General features: G+C 41.0%; 1 protein-coding gene across 1 annotated transcript in view; it reads left to right on the forward strand.

Moving 5' to 3' along the window:
- The first annotated feature begins 492 nt into the window (after nt 1–492).
- Nucleotides 493–15,608, forward strand: part of DVL1 (dishevelled segment polarity protein 1) — a 65,789-nt gene continuing 50,673 nt past the window's right edge. The window contains exons 1-2 of the mRNA XM_009274176.1: nt 493–559; nt 15,415–15,536. The gene's annotated coding sequence lies outside the window, so the exon portion shown is untranslated. The remainder of the gene's footprint in view (nt 560–15,414; nt 15,537–15,608) is intronic.

The raw sequence follows: 15,608 nt of genomic DNA on the forward strand, positions 1-15,608 counted from the left end.
AGGTTCAATAGGAAGCTTGACCACAACTCCTTCAGTGCCTTGGGGGGAAGGTGCTGTGTTTCGGCTCCAAATCCAGTCTAGGAAATTGAGGTAATACTCCTTTCTTTGCCGACAGAGTGGCCTTAACTCGTGATCTGTGATCTCTGACACAGAGACTGCGCAGCACAGTGGGATTTTAATCACCATCAGATCTTTAAAAATTGTGGTGAGATGGAAGACTCCAAAGTGGGAAAAACGCTTGTAATTACTTTTGTGCCTACCAATTTGGGATGGTTGTCTGGAAAGGTACTATTCTACCCTTTATTTTTACTTGCTTCCTTTGTTCTAATAGTCACATATTCTTTAAACATAGAAGACTTGCTGATACCAACATTTTAGTAAAAATTTGTATTTTTGCTGGACCATTTAAGAAAACCACTGTCCCTTCTGATCTGATGCGATTTCAAACTCTTGATTTTCTTCCTATTGTTTTTTTTTTTTTTTCCCCAGGGTGGTAAAGGAGGAGATCTCAGACGACAATGCAAAGCTACCTTGCTTCAATGGAAGAGTGGTGTCCTGGGTATGTTGGCTCATGTGTCTGTATGCATATGTTGTTTGATACAGTGGGCACAGTAGCAGGGTAGTTGGTACATGGGTCCTGATTTTTAGAAGTGTCTTGAATCTCAAATTACATGGAAGCAAAGCCTTAGTTTTTCATTATATCTGTAACATCCTGTTATTAAGTAATCTGTTTTAAAAATTAGAGTGAAGTCCACAAAGGTGTGCAGGGCTGAAAAGGTGGCTTAAACATGAAACCTTTAATGTTAGTAACATGTTGTGTTGTCTTTTCTTTCCCACTGTTGTCTCTCTTCCTTGCCTCCGAAGTATTACTGAATCTGATGGAGGGCTCTGAAATAGTGCTGTAAAACCTCACAAAATAAGGCTGGACTTCTAAAAACATTTACTTGCTTACCTTTTGTTGAAACCAGTAAGAGCCAAGCTCTAATCCTTGTTTAAAAATAAATTTAAAAAATTGTCCCACAACATAAGGTTAAATGTAACAGCCAGCTTGCTGTTTTCCCCAAAACTCAAGTTTGACTGGAGTATGAAATGATTGTTTGTTAAGGGCTTGGCTTCAACAAGTGATGCAAGTAGGGTTAGAAATCATAGTGCCATGATATGAGAACTGTGCTGAAGTAACTAGAGACGTTGGACAGCCTTTCAGCATTGGATATGTGTTTGATTATATGTTTGCAGTCTTCCTACTTCTGGTAGGATGAAGGTAAGCAAGAAAGTGGTAGTAGTTAAGTAGGTTTACAAGAGTTTTTTCCAAGTGCACAGTTAGGACAACTGGGGCTACTTGTGATCCTCAGCTGGAATGAACTGCCATGTCTCCATCTATTTCTCCAGTCCTATGCTGATTTTAGGAGTTGAAGATTTTGCTCACATGTTTACAACCAGTACCCCTAAAATATTTCTGTATCTCAGTCACTGAAGTTACTCAGGATAAGGAAATCTGTCTGGGCCTTGCATGTAATCGTGCTGGGTAGCTTGAAGTTTCTAAGCCTGGCTTCTTGTAGACAGGATTACATGTGCTTTCACTATAAAACCAAATACAGTATCGATTGCATGCTGTTGCCCGCAGTAGAGTGCATGTGCACATTCTATTATTGTGTAAGGAAAGTGCAATGTATCTTTTAAACATCAGTTTGATTAGGAGAGTGTTCTTAAGTAACGATGCCTTGTGGTTCATCACATACAGTCCCTGCTGGGTTCTAAGCAGCTGAAAACATTGCTCATGTGAGGGCAAGGGCTGGCAGATGAACTGAGCTCAGCTGTATCATACAATATTATCACTTCTTTCTGCTCTATTGATTGCTTTCAATTTTAAGACACTCAGACTCTGGCAACTGTGTAGTCCCAACAGGTTCATAGTATTAGGCAAGCAAAGCACATAGCTTTCTAATGTATGAACTTAACCTTAGTCCTCCTACACACCCAAATGTGTACAGAATATTAAGCACTTACTAGATTTTCTATTAAATTGAGGTCTTAAAAATTGGGAGAATGTTCTCCCTTCAGTCTGTACTCTCTTAAAAGTTAGCTGTTTTGTCACTGCGAAATGCATTCAAAAGGAAAAGCTACTTTTTTTTTTTTTAGGACCTCCATACCTTGTTTTTGGCCTTTGTGCTCCAACCTTTTGACTCAGCAGCAATAGCTGACTAATAACCAGTGTGACTTTCAAAGCTGTTCGTAGAACTTAGCCATGTATTTCCACCCAGCAGTGGGTGTTAGGCAACTAAATGCCTTGGTTTGAAAATCGATGAGTGTTTCAAAGCAAAGTTATGCTGATATAAACCTGCACTGCTGGGCAGTGCTCAAGGGAAAGAAATGAACACAACCCGGGATCTGCCTACTTGCCTTCACAAAGAAGGGAAGATCCCCATGCGTTGTGCTCCATGGAGGAGTAAATTGGTTGTCAAAAGAAGTACTCATTCTCTAGAATAAAATCACTGGCATTAGAGAATAAAATTAATGTTTAAACAAACAAACAAACAAACAACTGTGGTCACTGAGACCTGATGGTCCACCTAGAGTGCTGTGGGAGACAGCGCAAGGTTCTTTCTTAATGAGGTTATTGGCTTATGTCCATTCTTGTGCGGGAACTGAACATTTGATGGTGTTAACTTCTCCAAGTCATGGCTGAACATACGTGCTAATGGCTACTGGTGTGGCATGAGTTCCTTTTCTCTTTGAGGGGCTGGAGATGGCTGAAGGGCTCAATGCTGCTGAATATGCTACTTTCAGGATACGCTTGAGCTATGAATGTTGGTGGTGCTGTTTTTGTCTTCAGTCCAAGGATTACTGTGGGCTATAGCACGGTGTTCTGACAGTATGGGAATAGATTGTACAAAAAGGGATTTCATGTGTAATTAACAAGCTGAAGAGAGCATCCCAAAAGCTTCAGATAAAAAAAGGCTATGAAGATGTCATGTATATTGCCATAGCATGAGAGCAGCATCTGTTTTAAAAGGAAAGGGGTAGAAATGAATAGTAGCTCTTACCGGGAGAGCAAATTAACCCTGAGAACCCCTTTCCTCCTTCTCAGTATGTAACTCTTGCACTGTATTTGCTCCTCAGTGTCATTTCCTCCTGGTTTCTTACCCTTTCTCCCATGCTGCTGAACTGATAAATATTTATTCAAACAACAGGCTGATATTTGGATTGCCTTCTGCATCCCTGAACTGGGTCTCTTCTTCCCAATGCATTCAGGAGCATGGTAGTGTTTGTTTTTATCTATGCGGTCTAGTTAAAGAATGTATCTTTTGCATTGGTGATTTAATACACCGATGATTCATTCTGAACTTGCATATACTATTCAGGCTCTTCTGTGCAGCAAAATATGACTCAGGTTGTTCCAACAAGGGCCAACGTTCTTGGAGTTTAAGCAAAAACAACCCCCCAACCCCAAACTACTCCACATGAATAAGGATGTGGATTTTTTCATTCCCCTTTACATCACAATTCTTTAACCTCTTCCTCCTTCCCTCTTCCAACCAAAACCCAAGGGCATTTGATCTCAAGTTGAGAGCTGAATTCTTTTCCCAGCTTCTCAAATACTATGAAATATGAAAATACATGCCTTTTCTGTTTTCCAGCTGAAAAACAGGAAAATATAAAGAACAGTAAGATCAGAACAAGAATATATATATGTATACACACACACACGAGCTAAATGTTATGTTTTAATTCTGTGACTGTTACTATTTTAATTTCAGAGAAACGTTACAATTTCTGAAATGCATTTTAAGAATGAACTCAATTTATTGTGATTCCTGTTCCAGTATGGGTTGCTGGCTGCTTTCCAATTGTAGAAGAATGCAGAATCCTTGCTCCAAGGATTTGTACCTTGTTTCAAATCTTCCCACCAATTCCTATTTTTTACATTAGAGTTTTTCTTGGAGGCTACAACCAAGATCAATGTCTCCTCTCCTTTCTTTCTCCTTGTGCTGTGCACTGTACATGTGGATGGTGGGAGACACAGTTGCTGATCCAGAGACCTCAATCTTGTATTTTCTTTGTATGTCATAACTGTTTGCTTTTTCCACATTATGGGTGGGAACTGAGACACAGAAGTTTTTTATGTGGGTTTTTTCTTTCCCTTCAAGGTCATGTAGAAAGTCTTCTGCAAGTGGCGGCAGATATCTTATAGTCTGACTACTTAATCTTAAAATCTTCCTTCTTGCCAGTTTTTTAAAATGAGTGTATGGGCAAGTTTAACTTGAAGGTAGCTTTTTAAAGAACGTAACGTTTATTTTCTTGAACCTTTAATGGTGGTCCTGGTGGACAGCAAGTTGACTGTGAGCCAGCGATGGGCCTTTGCAGCAAAGAAGGTCAGCAGCATCCTGGGCTGCATCAGGAAGGGCATTGCCAGCAGTTTGACAGTTTCCCCTCTAGTCAGCACTAGTGAGGACACATCTGAAGTGCAGTGTCCAGTTCTGGGCTCCCCAGAAGAAGGGAGATCTGGACACCCTGGAGCAAGTCTAGCAAAGGGCCTTGAAGATGGTTAAGGGACAAGAGCATCTGGCATACAAGGAGAAACTGAGAGAGCTGGGACTGTTTAACCTCAAGAAGAGAAGGCTTGAGGAGATCTTATCAATGTGTATCAGTACCTGATGGGGGGAGTAAAGAAGACGGAGCCAGACTCTTCTCAACAGCACTAGTGACAGGACAAGAGACAATAGGCACAAATTGAAATAAAGGAGATTCCGTTCAAACATAAAAAAGCCTTTTTTACTCTGAGGGTGGTAAACCACAGCTTGCCCAGAGATGTGCAGTCTTCATTCTTGGAGATATCTAAAACCTGACTGAACAAGGTCCTTAGCAACTTGCTGTAGCTGACCCTACTTGGAGCAGGGCAGTTGGACTAGATAATCTCCAGAGGTCCACTGCAGTGTCAAGTATTCTGTGAATGGATTCACTGCTTTTTCTGTAACTTTTCCGATACTTACATCATCCTCTTTAATGATAAGACTAAGGCAGTTTCTCATCTACCTTTAATAGACAATATAAAGACAAATTTGGTTTTTCCCAAGTCAGAACACAATCCCTCCTTCATTTCATATGTGCTTTCTTTAGGAAAAGAATGAGTTCAATTTGCCTTTCTTCCGTAGGTGAAATAATGTTAGTTCAGTGATTAAGAAGAAAAACAATTTCACTATTTATGCCGACCCAGGAACTTAACACACAAGAATCAGTTCAGTCTGAGTCAGTAGCCAAGTCTCTAATAGTGAGAATGGTGCTATTGCAAAGATCTAAAAGCAAAATTTAGATGCGTGGCTTCAATTAATTGTTTCAGAGAATTAGTACTGCAGAGCCTTTTGTGAGCACTATACCAGCGTAGGCTCTTCACAGACTCTGTTGCTCAGCAGCAAATGACATAATGCATTATAAACCCATCTATTTCAGCTGAGGCAGAGACAGGGTAGATTGTTGCAGGTAGTATGGATAGATATATATTGCATCAAGAGACTTAGATTCTCTCCTCCCCTCCCACCCATCAGCTTGTTTCCAAATTTAGATGCATATCCCACTAGTTTGGATGCAGTTTATAGCTCTCTTCTCAGAGATCATATAGCGCACCTTTTGCAGATGATGTTGACAAGGGCTGTTCTCTCTGCTGAACAATCAGCTGAAACATCTGTGTCTGACCTGCATTACAAATTGCAAATTACTTTCCCCACACTAACACCCATAAAACTGCAGTGCTTATCTGCCTCTATTTGCTGCTAATTACTGGAGGAGTTTTATGTAAATCTTACTGTAAGTTAATTGTTCACAGTTTCGAACCCTTTAATATCCTATTCACTGGAACTTAACAGATAATTGCATACATATATTTCAAGGCTAGCAAGGTCGGTCTTTACCTTTTGGAAGAACTGTGTTTTGGGCAGGGCTATTTCCTTTTCTGGTTTTTAACGTGATGGGCCTGAGCTTTCTTTGTCTCCCGTGTTATAAAATGTGGATCAGCTGGTAGCAGACAGCTTGGGATTCCTTCACAAAACCATCTGTGATAATTGTCGTCCTCACTGTAAATTACTGCAGTGTATATGTGTGTATTTCACATCAAGATGGCATATTTAAAATTGGAACATTAAGTGCACAGGATATAGCTTAGCTGTCTCTTCCCCCGCACCTCCTCTCTTGACTGATGCAGTGGGTACTTTGAAGTTTACAAGATGACTGACATTTAGAAATTTAAGATTTTCATCTTTTTTAATAACATTTGAATCCTTCTATTTGTCATAGGTAGGAACTTTGATCTTGGTGTCATATGCAGGACTGATTTCCATAGGGGAAAATGTTCAAGGGAGGATCTGCAAGTCTTTAGTTGTTGCTTACTTTTGCTGCCCTGGGAACTCGATGCGCAGCTAGATTAGTATTGAATTAGAATCACTGCTCCTAATTAACTATTTAAACCTCCTCCCCATCCCTCCTGTGTCCTGCTTGTTTTTCTCCTCTGCATCTTAGATCTTGTCCTTTTGATTTTGGGGTGGTTGTGGGTTTGTTTGTTTGCTTGTTTTTTTAAGAACTAAATAATTTGGGACAGAGGGCTGCTACTTACTAGATTTCTTTTCAGTGGTTGACCTTTAGGTTTTCCAACAATATAGAGACTAACATTAATTGTATGGCAGAGTTCTTCTAGTAGTTTTTACTGTAAACGCGTATACACAAACACGTCTTCTGCAAAAAATAGCTGATACATGTGCCTGTTCTGCTAACACATACCCACACACACATATAAAACATAGGATACAATTTTTCTCGGGGGATAAGTTGTTTTGAGTTCTTTGGGACTGCTTACCTGGGTGAAATTATTCACGCGTTTGTGTTTTTTTCAGGCTCAGGTCCTTACTGGGCAATTTGGAAAAATAGCTTGCACAGAAGAGAGTACGTTACCTTCAGGCTTTTTGCAAAAGCTTAAAATGTTTTTCTATTCTCTCTGCACGGCCCAGGGCAGCCTCCCAGTGGAAGCCGGGAATGTGGAAAGAATTGGCTTGTGGTTGCTGCCAGCTCGGAGCTAGCCGAGTGGCCTCTGCCAGCAGTTTGCACAAAGTCGGTTGGCTGTTATCTGTGTTTTTTAGGAAGGCTTTGCAACATCTGGGAACAATTCCCTGACTGGCTGCTGGGAATGTGCACTATTGCCTATTGGCTGGCAGTGATGTCATAGCCTTGTGTGAGTCTCTCTCTTTTTTTTTTTTTCCCTTCTCTGTTATCTGGGTGCCAACAGATAATACTTGCCCGGTTTGTACGTAAGCTTTTTAGACACTGTATTTGCAATTGCAATTAAAATTGTTGGGTAGAACCATTTAGTCTTCTATCGTGCAAAGCAACACAGGAGCTTCAGGATTGTTAAATGATCTTCAGCAAAGTGCCTTGTTGCCTTTCGGCGCAGAACTGAGACATTCTCTGTTATCTGGGTGCCAGCAGATAATACTTGCCCGGTTTGTACGTAAGCTTTTTAGACACTGTATTTGCAATTGCAATTAAAATTGTTGGGTAGAACCATTTAGTCTTCTATCGTGCAAAGCAACACAGGAGCTTCAGGATTGTTAAATGATCTTCAGCAAAGTGCCTTGTTGCCTTTCGGCGCAGAACTGAGACAGTGAATGAAAATCCACAGAAGCAGATACTTGTTGATTTCTTATCTATAAAATGAGCTGATTTCAGGACCTGTTTCTCCTCTTCACAGATTATATATATCCTCATTCATCTGCTGGTAGACTGAATCATCACACAGGAGAAAATAGCTGTGCATGAAATCTGACCTAAAGTGAAGAGGGTATTAACACAATGTTGTATCTTCTTCCATAATGTTTAGAGCTTGTAAAGAAGGGAGGCAGGATCACTGAAAACATTCCTAAGCTTTAAGGTACCTGAATGAATTATTTGGGAAGGATCTGACTCCTAGTATAGGAGAATGCGATTCCTCTAAGGGGCAGCTGGGGCTGGAGTGCTAGGATCTTTATGAGCAAGAGATGGGGAAGAAGCAGCCAGGTTACCATGAAGGATGGGGGACTTGAAGAAAAAATGAAAGAATGTGCTGAATGAGGAAGCTTCAAAGTTTTATGATCTTATGGTCTTCTCTTTGCTAAAGTAATGTTGGGTAGTTCTGGTCTGATCTGCACAAGAATTCTCAAATTAGATTTAATCCAAGTTTAAATTGAAAGATGCTGTCCTATTTCTAACTGTGATCAGCACCAGGTGGAGGAAAGGCCTGTAAGTAAGGAAATCTTACTTCCTTAGTCACGTGGCAGAAGTACTTAATATCATTTGCAGAAGCATGGGTACACTCAACTCGGGTCTCTGCATTGCTCTGATGTACACAGGTACGTGTTTTTAGCTGGGGTGAGGAATGCGTAAGCTCTCAGAAAAACAGTTACCAACCTGCTGAAAAAATCTGGAAGGGTGAGACATGGGAATAGCAGCACAGGATTGCAGATCCTTTTTTTCCCCTCCCGTTCTTACTCCATGTGTTCTCCAAGAGGCATTTAATCCTGTGCTTAAAAAGAACTTGCTGTGAAGTGGCAGTCAGTGAAATTGAATTTGTTTCACAGCTAGCCTGCTATACCGTGCCATAAACAAACACCTGAGTTGCTTAACAGAATCTGGGAGTGATCTGAGATAGTATATTTCATGAAGATACAGTATCTTCTCTAAAATGATAGAAGGTGGCAGATGATAAAATCACAGATAGAATTGACAATTTTATTTTGAAACCCAGTCTGCATCTTTCTGTCTCTGAACGCTGAAGAAGGTCACCCTTTACCTGGCAGCCACAGTTTTCTTAAAGTTGTTCCTTTTAGCCTGTTACAGCTTCTGATTTCCAGGCTATATAAGCTTGATCCGGTATTCTCTGAGTATCTCTTGCTCCATGGTTGGACCAAACCCCCAACAAATGTAGTTTTCAGCAGGAAAAAAGGGGGAAGCCTAATCTACCCGGCATAGACAATTTCTCATTACTAAAATAAACATCACATTCCTGATAGGCTTTTGCAGGCCTTCTAGCAATGTGGAGTCCTGTTGCCTTTGACAGAATTCCTGGTGGAATAAAGGGCCTCATCAGTAAGTCCTTTTGTGCGATTGGTCCTTCGGGAGCAGCCTTCGTGTGGATAATGGGCTATGTCTCTGAAGCTTTGACTTGGGATTTGAGATGTCTGTGACTTTATAGGAAATAATTACTTTCAACTTGTAGATGAATGTGGCTGTTCTGAAGTTGCTGTCAAAAATACAAATGGCTCTTTTGGGGTATTTCTTTAGTTACTGTTATCAGGCCCTCTCCTCTCCCTGAGCTGAGGGAAATGCCAAGAGCTGCTGCTGCTCTCAGTAACAGTGAGAATTTAAATGTTGTAGTTTTCATGCTGGCAGACTAATAAATATTTAGCCAGATGAGAATATGAGAGTAGAGCGTACCAATGTTCGCTCTTTGCCCTTCCCAGTCTGGTTCTTGTTGTCTGATGTCTTCAGCCATGAAAGTTGAACAGACTGATTCCTTGAGCTGGCTTAATGCCTGTGTGAGTTTAAGATGTCTGCTGAGTGCTATAAAAGGCAGTCCTTGCCATAATTAAGTGAAAAGCATAAGCAAATGTGGTGTAGAGGAGGAAAAAGGGAAGTTGAGCTACAGAGGGGTGGAGCATTTGATCCAAGGACTCACTGAAGATCAGTAGCAATAATGGGAAGAAAAGGAGGCTCTCCTGACACTGTAAACATTCACTGGCCTGGTGTCACTGTTTGGCTCTGACTGGGGAGCTTAAGTTTTGCTTGCATTTGAGAGTCTGGCCATCTTCCTGCTAATTGCTCTTCCATCACTTGAATTTGCTTACAACATGCAGAACGGACCGGTGTGACGTTTGCTTTTGTGCCTGGACTAGGGCTTGAGATTGGAAGTCTATTTGCTGAAGTGAGCAGTGTTGACACAGACAGTGAACTGAACACTTACTTCTGCAAATGAGTTCCAAGATAACTGTTTCTTAGCAGGTGCCTAGCAATGCTGGGTGGGTAACCTTCTCTAGCACAGAAGGAAACGTGCACCTTTTGTCAGAATGAATAGGCTGCATGTTTTGTTACTGCAGCGTAGAGCAGCTAACTTGCACAGTACACTGTTGTTTGTACTGTCGTGAATTGGAAGTGGCTGTGTGGGAATCACTGGGGATATCAGAAGAACTTAAGATTCTTTTCTAACATGCCAGGGTTGATATGCTTTCTCCACTTCCTAGGAAAGATTTAGTAGTGAGTGTGATGGTAGGACCTCAGCTGAAAAAACAAACAGCTTTCAGTATGACGGAATGAACTGAATCAACAGTTGCAATTAGTTCCACGCTTCTTTATTAACTTCCTCCATGTGCACCACACAGAAGACATCCACATTTCACATTGAAATGCAGTCCTTTGGGGTGGAACCCAACAGCTGTTTTACAGCCCAGAGGCATGCGCTTGAACAGCACACAGTACCGACACAGTGCAAGTAAAGAAATGGATTAAAATGCTACTGCAGTCGAAACTGCAGGAGAAGCTTGATGGGTTCTGGCCAGGAAGCTGGGGTTAACACTACTTTTCTCGCAGAAACACAGTGAGAAGTCTATAATGTGGGAGTCCAATAGTGCGTTATCTTCTCTGTTCAAAGTGGTATAATATTGGAGCATTTTATTCCTACCATAGCTTGTCAAAGAAAAGGACACAATTGATCTTAAAGCTGATAGGATACTTAATGATTTACAGAGTGTCCCTCACTGTTGGAAGAAATGAGGATCTCCTAGCTAGCACGGCAAAGCAGGGAGCAGCAATTCTGTGTGCCCGCACATGTAGCCAGGGCAGTGACATGTGAATTTTGTCGACAAGTGTACACCCCTGCAGAATTCTTCCTTTTCTGCAGTCACCGTCAAACCCTCATCAAATTGAAGGCCTTTTGCGAGGTACCTGGAAAGAGGCAGGGCTGCTAACTCACTACGAAGCTCCAGCTGAGTCCAGTATTCCATTGTGTTCGGTATTATACTGCCTTTCTGATCCTTTTGATGTTTGGGAAGAATCAGCTAGACAGTGCAGTCTTAATAATCTTGCTGCACGTGCTGTCTTCTACAGCAGATTTTCTTTTCTAGCACAACAAATGTTTTTCTAATGCTCTTTTCTGGTGTTTTTGTTAATTTGGTCTGCAGCCATCCATTTATATTCTAGTGCTCTTGAACACAGAGATCTGTAAGTCAAGAATGAAAGCTTTGATGAAGGCTGAGTGCTTCACTTGTAACCAGACATAGATCTGGACAGTCTGTGTCTTGTTTTAACAACATAATTGCTTCAAGCTCTCTTGCTTAAATCTCTGAAGTCAGGTCCTCTTGCAGGAGCTCTCAGGTCCTGGTTATCATAAGAGTAAGATCATGTTAGGCAACCTATTTAAACTGTTACACTCTTTGGGTTATTTATTTATTTATTATTATTCCTTGGGGGCAAAAATTTCACCCCAAAGGATGTGTATAAATGACAGTAAGCGTACTTTGTGTGGAAATGCCTGAGCCAGGCTGCAACTAGCAGTACAGCCAGCGCAGCATGGATCTTAGCTTGGGAAGGTAAACATGAGAAGTTCTGCACTGGCCACTGCGTTATCATGGCTGTTGTGCTTATGATTTACTACTTGAAATCTGAAAGACCTTCATCTAGGATTAACAAGCTGCTCGGAAACAGGAGATATTGCTAGTATCTTTTCTTGAATTGGAATGTATCTCGAGTTCACTATATCTGGTAGTGAGCTGATTCAAGTCTAAAATGGTATATTTCCTGAATGCAGCTGAAAGATTAATATCGGTAATTTCTGCTGCCCTCTTCCCTTTATAATGGTAATGGCATAGACTGAGGCTGTTTGTGACTCTAATCCCACTGAAGGTCAATAAGAAGCGGGTACCCAGTGCTTTATCCCTCAGGAAATCACAGCCCAGGGGCAATATTCACAAAGTAGTTGCTTTGCTGCCGTGGATTTTGCTTTTGCTCAGCAGCACTTCCAAGATGATCTGCAACCTCAGTCAGCACAGTGGGCTTGCCTTCATAATGGGTTCTGCATTGCCAAGACTTCTTCCTCCAGAAGCAGGGAAATACTAAAAACAAATATCCTGAAATGTGGAAAGAATTTGTCTTGTTGGCTCGTCTCTCTTTTTGCATTGAGCGCATCTTTGAGACAGGTGTTGCCATCAGCAGAAAGGCTTAAAGAAGGAACATGTTTTCCTGCTTTCAAATAACTCGGGCCAGGTGCTTGTTTGCACAGCTTGATACAATTTAGAATGTGAAGGGTGAGGGGATGTATAGATCTTGCCTACACCCAGTTTATTTTTTTTTTTTCTTTTTTCTTCTTTTTATCCCTTGGTTTGATTTTCGTTAGTGAAAGCACTTGCATGAAGATTCCTCAGGGGATGAGCCAGGCTCAGAGACATTCTTGCATCTCCATAATGCCAGCATGCTTGCTAAACATCTCCCATTAACTTCCCCACCTGAAAGAAAGAAACCTTAATTATCAAGTTATTAGGAAAGCTCATGTTATTTTTCCCTTCAGTGTTTCCTCTGTTGCTCTTGCTTTGGTGATAAGAGAGTTTGAATAATGCAGCTGACTCCATTGTGGTGCTGGAGAACTGTTTTGTCTTCAGGCAGTTCCTTTTTGACAGTCTGTGTGTGTTTGCCTTCTCATATTTATGCTCTTAGGAGTAATATACTGCATCCTGAATACCAGTCCCCTCCTATCCTGTTCCCTCTCCTTCTCCATCCCCTTCTTTAACAGCTAGCATCTATCTGATGATTATATTAGAATTAGTCCTTGATAAATTAACCAATTATAGTTGGAATCTCTTATATAGGGCTAGTTCTTCCACAGCTAAAAATAGAGGGAAGCTGAGACCTTGGTGCCTCTTAGTGAAAGGTAATAATCTATATCGTTATTTGAGCATTTATTTAATTAAAGACCTTATAATCATATTGTTTAAAGAGACTCAGCAAAGTGATTAGATATCTCAGGGGATTGGTAATAGGATATAAACCTTTTCACCTCTAGGTCACTGGTTCAAGTCTAACTTCTGTTGGCAGTGGCCAGGAAGCGTTGTGTGTGGTCAGTGGACCGTTGATATATAGGAATCGGTTTTAGCTCCCTTTCTGATTGGGCGGGGGTTTTTTCCCCATTCTTGCAAAAACATTCAAAATATAGCAAGGAAAGTATGGAACTAGGTTAGGATGTGCAAAGTCTGAATTTGCTTTCAGGACTGCTATAGACCTCCTGTGGGAGGCTGAGCAAGTTGCTTCATTTTGCCTCGATTTGTTCTCAGTACAGTGGTATCGGCAATGCTGCCGCCCTGCCTTTTTCTTGATCGTGTCTCTTTGAAGTGCAGGCGGTCCTTGGGGGGGGTTTGTCTGCACGGGATGCCCAGCTTAATGGGAGACTAATTTTTGTACAGTCATTTAAAATACTAACCAAGTCTTTCAGTTGGTGGAATTCTATTTTCATTTTGGGCAAAACCTCTCATGTTGGTCATCTGTCTTCCTGGTTTGAATAGTAGACGACTGGAATCTCTTTCTCCACCGTTATGCTTTTTAATAAAAAATAACCACTTAATCTAGCAGGTGAAGTTGAGTTAGAACTGGAACTGCTAATTGGGAATCACCACATTCTGTTTGCAGAGATAAATAAAAAGGAATCTTGGACCAGAGCACGTTGTTTGTTTTTCTGTACTGGTGCTTTACCCAGTGTATGGTTCTTCTACCCTAGGATTTAAGTTGCATTTAGGCGTGTTCATTATTTTAATCTCAGTTGTGCAAAATCAGTAGTATCCTGCCTTTCAGGGTTAGGAAACTGAGGCACAAATGCTGATTTTCTTATAAAAGATTTACTGAATTATTGGTAGAGAAAGGACCCACTCTGTCTGGTTCCTGGGTGTACACTTCAGCCACGAGCTTTTTCCAGCACTAGTAAGATTAAAAAAAGAAAATTAACAGTTTCACCTGGGTATACAAAAGGATCCTTTAACACAAAGGGGTTTTTTGGTTTTTTGTTTTTAAAATACAGAAAAGTAGATACTAGCCTGGTAGATAAGTGGCTAGAATCAGATCTTAGTTAAATGTAAGATCCTCTGTCAATCAGTGTATTACAATGATCTACAAACCAGGAGGGTGGGGATAGGAAGAGAGACTCATTCTTCTTCCTCTAGTCTATTTACCTGCTGATTAAAGATGTCACACTAGGCATGCTGAATGGAGATGGTCTTTCTGTCCTGAATTTATTGGAAGTAAGATTGAGTATAGTAAGCCTCTTGTGTGCCAGGACCATCCCTGTGATCTGTTACCTAGGAGCATCCCTATTAATGGTTGAAGATGTTGACAGGAAATAAAAATAATACTCTCTGGCATTAGTTGTTAGATGAAGAATATACACCCTGCCTTGTAACGGGACTGGAATATATAATAATTCCCAAACGCACCAGGCTGTATATAGATGCTTGGTGTTTGTAATGAGAAGATTGATTGTTGCAGCATATCTTCAATTACCTATTACCATGTGAGTGCTGTGTGTTGGGTGCTCTGCAGCCTTTCCTTCTACCCTGGTTGACAGGCACCTTCAGCTTCCATGAATGTAAATGTCAGTGTCAGAGGAGTTTTGAAGGTGATAGTTACAACAGTGTAGTTTTATAAAAGTTTTCAGGTCATTATGAATTACAGAAGAGTACACACTGCATATCCTGGTTTTCATGGCATGACTGGAAAATGACTTTTCCCATCTGCAGCTCTGCCTTAAGGGAACATTAAGAGACAAAGTAGACGCAAGTATGATGAACATCAGGGATCTGGTCCTCCTCCTACAGTTTATGGCTGTTGAGATTTGGTGGATTTTGGTTTTAATTCAGACTCTTAACAGAGATGGCGGCAACTCTGGGATTTGGTGATTGGTTCAGACCAGATTGTGAATTTTCAGGGGTTTTGAGGGTCTTTGTGTAAGAAGTTATACCATGTTTGGAGTGTCATACTGTCAAGTTTCAGCTTTTGCTTTTTATTTTTGTCATGGCAAAACCGGACTGAGTGTGCGGTCTTACAGTGTGCGTGCGTTTTGCAAGGCACGCTGACAACTTGCATGCTTAGGAAACTCAGAGAATGCTGTAATGACGAGTCACAAGAAAAAGTGCTTGCAGGAATTTTGTGCATATCCTAGCTGATGATGTTTTCATGTTCAGATTGAGTGTAACCTGATTTTATGAAAGTTTGGCAGGAATCCATGCCACTAGACAGTAAGCACTTCCTTTCCTCTGGTTGCCCTTAGATCTCACAGAATATTTAGCAAAGCAGGGGCTGAACACATTATGTCAAGAGTGGAGAAACCTGTACAACTGTATGTAATTCTCTTCTTTCTGTTGGCAGCTGGTCCTGGCTGAAAGCTCCCACTCTGACACAGGCTCCCAGTGCACCGAGAGCCACACTGACCTTCCGCCACCCATTGAGAGAACAGGCGGCATTGGAGACTCCCGGCCTCCATCATTCCAGTAAGAGCAAGTTGTCTTTTTTTTTTTTTTTTTTTTTTTTTTTTTAAAAAAAAAAAAAAATTCCCTTTTTTT

The sequence above is a fragment of the Aptenodytes forsteri genome, unplaced genomic scaffold, assembly GCF_000699145.1.
Source record: "Aptenodytes forsteri isolate BGI_AS27 unplaced genomic scaffold, ASM69914v1 Scaffold16, whole genome shotgun sequence".
In the NCBI taxonomy this organism is placed as follows: domain Eukaryota; kingdom Metazoa; phylum Chordata; class Aves; order Sphenisciformes; family Spheniscidae; genus Aptenodytes; species Aptenodytes forsteri.